Genomic DNA, 6962 nt, shown 5'->3' with positions numbered 1-6962 from the left:
TTTGGTCATTTTCAGATTACTTTATTTGCATATTAATTATTGAAATTTAAATGCTCATTTTATATTATAGATACAAGTGACTATCAAATAGATAATTTGAAATCATTAGCCCTCAAATTTTGAGTGATTATTCCACTTTGCTGGCTCCCTTTGTCACATTGATGTCATATTATAGGGTTTTCCTAAGGTAAGGGCTCTGGTGGTGGCAATGAAATCAGAGTCTTGGACGCAGCATGGTTGTTTCCAATCCCTGAAGAACACAATAAATACACTAGGAGTCAGAACTGATGGAAATGGTTGTGGTAGAGCCAAGGTGAATAAGGGATCATGAATGAATGAAGGAGGAAGGGAGAGAGAATGCAGTCAAGAATTTATTATACATACCACAGAATTAAGGGAAATAACACAAAGGATGGTTTGAAGGGTTGAGGGCGAAAATGTTGAAGGGAAGATCCAAACTAAGATGTAAACATAATTACTGTTATTGTCAAGTTGCTATACAGAGCAGTTGTAGTCACATGAATCAGGTAATGAGTAACGCGTACAACTCTTTTTGAACCATGTCTCCCCTTCCATCACTCTTTCCAGGTTTTCCCACCCATCTCCAAAGATACACAATTCATGTTCACATAGTGAGCACTACTGATGTATTTGTTCATCCTTTTTCCACCTATTCTGTGCCCTCCCTTACCTTCTCAAATATAAACAATTAAACACTACAAAAGGAAAAGAAAACAAAAACAATGGCAACTGTCTGTTGTTTCTTTTTCTTGGAGTTCATTTCATAGAATACTATTTTATGTGATCATATGCACATAGCTATTGTGCCCTTGTCAGCAACTCTATGAATAACTTCCTTTGGCCTCAGTATGAGCAAATCTAGAGTTTTATATAATTTCTTATGTCTGAGTGTGTGTCTCTGTGTGTGTATTGTGTATGTATAATTCAGTGTGTTTACTTGTAGATTTATAGACACATTCTAGTTACCACAAATGAAGAAAATCATATGGTCTATATTTCCTAGGTTTTGGCTTACTTCACTTTATATAATTTTCCAAGATTTTCCCCTTTCCCTAAGTATGGTACAATATCATTCTTTCTGATGAATGAGTAGCATTCCATTATGCATATTTTCTTTTTTTTACTGCTTTAAACTTTTATTGCAACTCCAAAAATAGGACTCTCCCACACAACAGTAAACAATTTGCTTTTTAAAGTGGTTACTTGTAATATAGGTATGCTCACTCATCTATGTGCATTTTATAGTACAATATAACCTATAGCATCTCTTAATTAAAAAGTTAAAAAAAATCTCTTTATACTTTTTGTTATATCTCTCTTAAGACTTTCAAAAGGAAAATAAACTACTATCCAATGCCATGGAACACCTTCATGGTCTTTCATTCATCTCATCGATCAGGACACACAAGGCAGCATCTTTCTCTATGATCTGGTCCTTCCTCTGTCCTGAGCAATCTCTGTGTTGCTCACTCTGTCCAGTGCAGTTGTTGCTGTCATCAGCATCCATTGGTTCTGTCTTTACTCTCATTCCTGCTTCCGAATGGGGCAGATCATCAGGCAAAGAAGCCAAACAATTCTGAATTATCTCAATAACTCGCTCCAAGTGCTTCTGAAACCGTTCAGCTGTTTCAAGCCACTGCCGTTTCTGGACCTCTGTCATGACCTTCAAGGTCTCTCGTGCCTGGTGGGGTCGGTATTCATTTATAAGTTGATGCACGTGTACAAAAAGCAGCTTAAGATCCTCTAGTTTCTCTTCTCGTTTTATGCTTCCAGGGCTCCTTATCAAGATGTCTAGAAGGTCCAAGAAATTAATAAGGATGGACATATTGAGTTTTCTCAGTTCCTTTCTGTGATCAAATTGCATAGGATGAAGCCGTTCAATGCCCTGACTTTCCAAAGGGCGGATGATGAGATCCTCACATTGGAACTGTTGCCAAACATCATATACCTGTCTTTAATTGGGGGTGGAAGCTTAGGAGCTAAGCCTTCCTGAATATTTTCATCTGTGTATTCCTTGATGTACTGCATTGGGGGAGGCTGAAGCGCACTCACTTGCTGGGGTTCACCCATTGTGGAAAATCAAAACCTGGTACCCTGAAATAACATGAGACAGCCCAGGTTTTAAGTGGGGAGTTTTCTGGTCTTTCTTACAAGATGGGTGTCACCGAGATTGCCATTTTCTGAAGGCCAATGACAGGAGCATCAGTTTTCGACTTCACCCTAATTCTCACACCACTAACTCTGGGCAGGGACAGTTCAGCTCCATTTTATTGATGGCCGGGGAGGGCACGTGACTTGACCAGGGAAATAGCGGCATGGGGCCTCTAACTCGCAACTCGAGCCTCCCAACCTCCCATCCATCGGGCCCGAGGGCCCCAACCAGGCCGTGCTGGAGGAAAACACCTTTGCCCCGGCAGGTGACAAAGCCCAGCAAGGTCTCCCAACTCCGGGAGACCTGAGGGAGGAGGGCAGGCCGACCCCAGAGGTCACACCTCTCCCAGCACGGAGGAAGCTGCGGGGCCGGGACGGAAAGCGCGGGGAAACCGTCCGCGACTCACCTCTCATTATGCATATTTTCTTGATCCATTGGTCCACCGAGAGGCATCGGGATTGATTCCATATCTTAGCTATGGTAAACAATGCTGCAGTGGACATGGTTGTGCTGGTGACCTTAGTGTGGCCTGATTGGTGGTCAATTGGATAAATCCCACAGGAGTGGGATTGCTGGGTCATAGGGAAACTTTATCTTTAGTCTTTTGAGGAACCTCCATACTGTTTTCTAGACTGATTAAACAAGTTTACATTACCACCAACAGTGTAGTATCTAGCATTCCCTTTTGGCCAGATCCCTGCCAACATCTGCTTTTGTACTTTTATTGGTAATGGTCATTCTAATTGGAGTGAGGTATAACAATTATAATGATAATAATAAATAATTAAATAAGACTTTGGGATTGGGGACCCTGCCTTGCCCTATGCTTCAAAATAACCTTTGCTTAGCTCTCTGTGACGTGTTTTCTGTAAAAATCAGAAAACAATCACTACTTAAGTCTGTAATAATGACACAAATCAACTCTCTAAAGTATGTATTACACATAAGTAATGAATGTATGCTAGCTACTAATTACATGGTGAATTTTAATAAAATGTATAAATATAAACTGCTTTGTTAAATGGTAAGAATAAAGTTCAAGCCATATCCTACCAATTTAAGGAAAGTGAAGGAGGGCTGGGAAGGTGACTTAGTGGTAGAGTGCTTGCATTGCATGCATGAGGCCCTGGATTGGATTGTTCAGTACCACATAAGAAGAACTTTACAACTTTGGTGGGGGGGGGGATGGGGTGGGTGGAGGGGGGAAAGGGGGAGGATGGAAGGTGGGGAGGATGGGAATGGATGGGAAGGGGAAACAAAGGAGGAGGCTACAATGCTTGCTAAGAAATGTACTCATTATCTTGCCCATGTAATTGTAACCCTTCTGTACAGTATTTTCACAATAAAAAAAAAGAAAAGAAAAGAATTTGATCCATCAATGTACCCAGAAGAAAATAAACAAGCCACTTAAAATGGGGGACTTTTCATGAGATATCGATCACATTGGATTCTTTAAATGTCAATGGCACAAGCTCACACCACACATGGACAAATCTGACCTACAAAAAATAAACCTCTCTTGATTGTGGCCCTTTTCACAGCAGTAAAGCTACAGAAATAGCTTACATGCCCATCAGCAGATGGATGACTAAAGAAATACATTATAGCAATACAACAGAGCACTGATAGTTGAAATTATGAATGAAACCCCCTCATATGTTGCAAATAGAGGCACTGGAGGATATTGGGTTAAATAAATTTGACTCTGCCCTTTATAAAAAGACAAATATCACATATGGAAGCAAAAAAGAAAGAAAAAAATATTGTTTCCTGGAAGTATGAGAGAGAGACCATTGGGGAATTAAAAGAAAGTGGAGATTGGAGGCAGGTAATAAGGGCAAAGGATATATAGGATAGTTAAGTGTGGATAGAGGTTAAATCAATTGTGGAACAACATGATCAACACATAACGTACATAGTTATGCAAATATCATAATGAGTACTGTTAATTTGTACAGTCAAAATCAATTAAACTAGCTGGACACTGGTAGCTCATACCTGCAATATTAGCTACTAAAAAGGCTGAGCTCTGAGAATCATGGTTAAAAGCCAGCCCAGGCAGGAAAGTCCATGAGACTTTGGATCTCCAATAAACCACCAGAAACCTGAAAGTGGCGCTGTAGCTCAAGTGGTAAAACACTTGCCTTGAGCTGAAGAGCTGAGGGACAGCAACTGGGCCCAGAGTCCAGCCCCAATGACTGACAGAAAAAAAAAGAATCTGTTAAACTTACAATAAAACACATGAAGCAGAGAGACAAGTGTCCTACAAATACACTAAATGAGACCAAAAAACACATTTTGCTACTATTGTAAAAGAATGAAAGACTCTAAAGGAAAAAAAAAAAAACTTCAAGCAGTAAGAGGAAAGCCAAATAGTGCTAGCTTCCTTGGAAATGAGAACATAAGCCCAGAGATGACTTCAAAACTTAAACTATCACAGAAATACATCCACAAACTCTTTCAAAGATATTAATTTCCTAATTTCTTTATCCAAAATAAAGTAGTAAAATATGCTAGTAAAAACAAAGAAAGGACATAGAATAATAATTTAACAAAATAAGCTGTAAGGATCCCTATGGTGAGTGTATTTTGTGAAAATATCCTAAATTTTCAAAGGTGGACATTCATTGACTCTCAGAAAGTATTAGAGAAAATAAATCTTTTATGTCTTAGGTATCCTTCAGCAGAAAGGGCAGAAGGAAAACATGAGAATAGCATTTATACTTTTATTTAACGATAAGTTTGCTGAGTTGTGTCTCATCGTAGGAGTAGAACTGGGATTCAGGTGCACCCAAGAGATTGAAGAAAAACGTTGGAGCTTTAAATGAGGATGCACAAAATGGATACTTTGGAAACCATGTTTCAATCTAACAGGTGAGAAGGAGGTTACAGATTCCAGGTAAGAAAAACAGTTCTTTTTAGTAATGAATGGAGTTCATGATTTCAGATCCGATGTTCCCTGTACAGCTATTTCTGAGCACAGCAGACACTGAAGGTATCCACAGCATAAGCTTACAAATGACACTGTGAAAATATCTGCAGTCACAATCTTGGGAAAAAAAGGAGCCAAATATAGGATGACTAAGGAAATATCCAGATTCAAAACTCTTTGAACTAGCATCCTATGAGCAGAGTTCAACAGTACTAAAATCCCTTGTACAGAGCATGTGTAGAAATAAAAAGTTGTAGCAAGCATTCATCACAAGCTTGGGAGTTATACAGTCACATAAACCAATTGGAATAAATCTTCCTTTCTGGTCCCTGGCTCATTCTTTTCTTTTCTTGGAGTAAAAGTAGGTCTATATCATTTGAAATGTATCAAATACACCCTCTACAGAACTCTGCAAAAAGTGTGTAAACAGAATAAGTGAATGGAAGTTCAGAAAGAAACACTGTGTAATCATACTTTTAAATAATGATTCAGATTTTGGAATTTGCAATTCATTTAAAATTCCTGTGAATAATTAAGAATAGTATGAAATGTACCATTTCAACATTTACAATAAAGAATATTAATCTATTATTAAAATTCACATAATTCTTCAGAAGAGGAAAGTAAATAAATATGACATTTGTGTCGTGGTATTCTGGATGAAACAGGAAATCACTAAACTCAAAGACAGATCAATTGCACATACTTAAATAGAAGTAGAAGAAAAACAATTGTAAACAAATTCCTAAAGTGAGAGAAAAGAGTTTCAAGTGGCATTCTATATGAAGACCAATGTCTGCAATGCCAAACACATGCAGACTATTTCTGTAAGTAGTTAGATATAAAAATTAAGTTTTAAGCTGAAATAACATGATAGATGCCTGACTTTTCAACAAGAACTATTAAAGGGTATCAATAAATTGTTAAAATAATCTAACACATTTCCTACATATCTGTAGATTTAAAAAATAATGAGGAAGATAGTTTTGAGGTAGTTTTAAAAAGTCATTGGCATGAATGCAGCTGTGATACAAGACACTAAGTTGAAAATGAACTTCACAACTTGGTGGGGTGGGGAAGACTGGAGGGGAAAAAAGGGTAAAGCTAGGGAAGCAGTGATACTGTGTAAAAGAATATATACTCATTACCTGGCTTATGTGACTGCAACTGATCTGTACATCACCTTTAAGAATAAAAAAAAGTCATTGACAATATTTGAAGAAGTAGTTATAAGAGTTTCTTCAGAATAAACTACTTAGACAGAAACAGAAAACTCTAGCTTTTCATGAATCTCTAATGATTCCGGAAATCTTTGTGGAAAACAAATGTACACAATCTTAAGAAACAGAGACGGAGATATCTGTATTCAATCCAATCCAAATAAACTCATCTCGTATTTGAAATCATTTAAGTATGACATTATGCAATATTCTGTAAATTTTATATATGTTCTGAATCATTGCTTTTTAAAAGGTATCAGTCACAAACACTGAAGTGTAGATGTATAATATCAAAATATCATATTTATATACATATCTGCATTCACATGTAAAATCACAGAGCATGATGCTAACATTTCTGATATTACAAATGAGAAAGATAAACTAGGAGATACACTTTTTAAAAAATAACTAATTTTTATTCATCATGAACAATGATTAATATTAGCATATGAAATTCATATTTTATGAGTACATGTTTAGTTATATTTAGATAATAAAATAATGTTTAATGCTGTTAAATGTTTCTATGAGGAAAAAAACATGTAGATATAGGACATTAGAAACCCTTTTTAAGCTGTGAAAGATTTATTACCTTAAAAATAATTGGCATTATAAAATAGTATTGAATTTCATT

The 6962-nt window shown here is 36.9% G+C and overlaps 1 pseudogene; it reads right to left on the bottom strand.

Annotated features, from left to right (window-relative positions):
- Positions 1-1390: 1390 nt before the first annotated feature.
- LOC138814911 (mediator of RNA polymerase II transcription subunit 7-like) lies at positions 1391-2235 on the bottom strand (annotated as a pseudogene).
- Positions 2236-6962: the final 4727 nt, after the last annotated feature.

The sequence above is a fragment of the Dipodomys merriami genome, unplaced genomic scaffold (assembly GCF_024711535.1).
Source record: "Dipodomys merriami isolate MVZ:Mamm:240054 unplaced genomic scaffold, mDipMer1.0.p SCAF_62, whole genome shotgun sequence".
NCBI lineage: Eukaryota > Metazoa > Chordata > Mammalia > Rodentia > Heteromyidae > Dipodomys > Dipodomys merriami.
The sequence above is the reverse complement of the archived record's forward strand: the minus strand, read 5'-3'. Positions and strand labels throughout refer to the sequence as shown.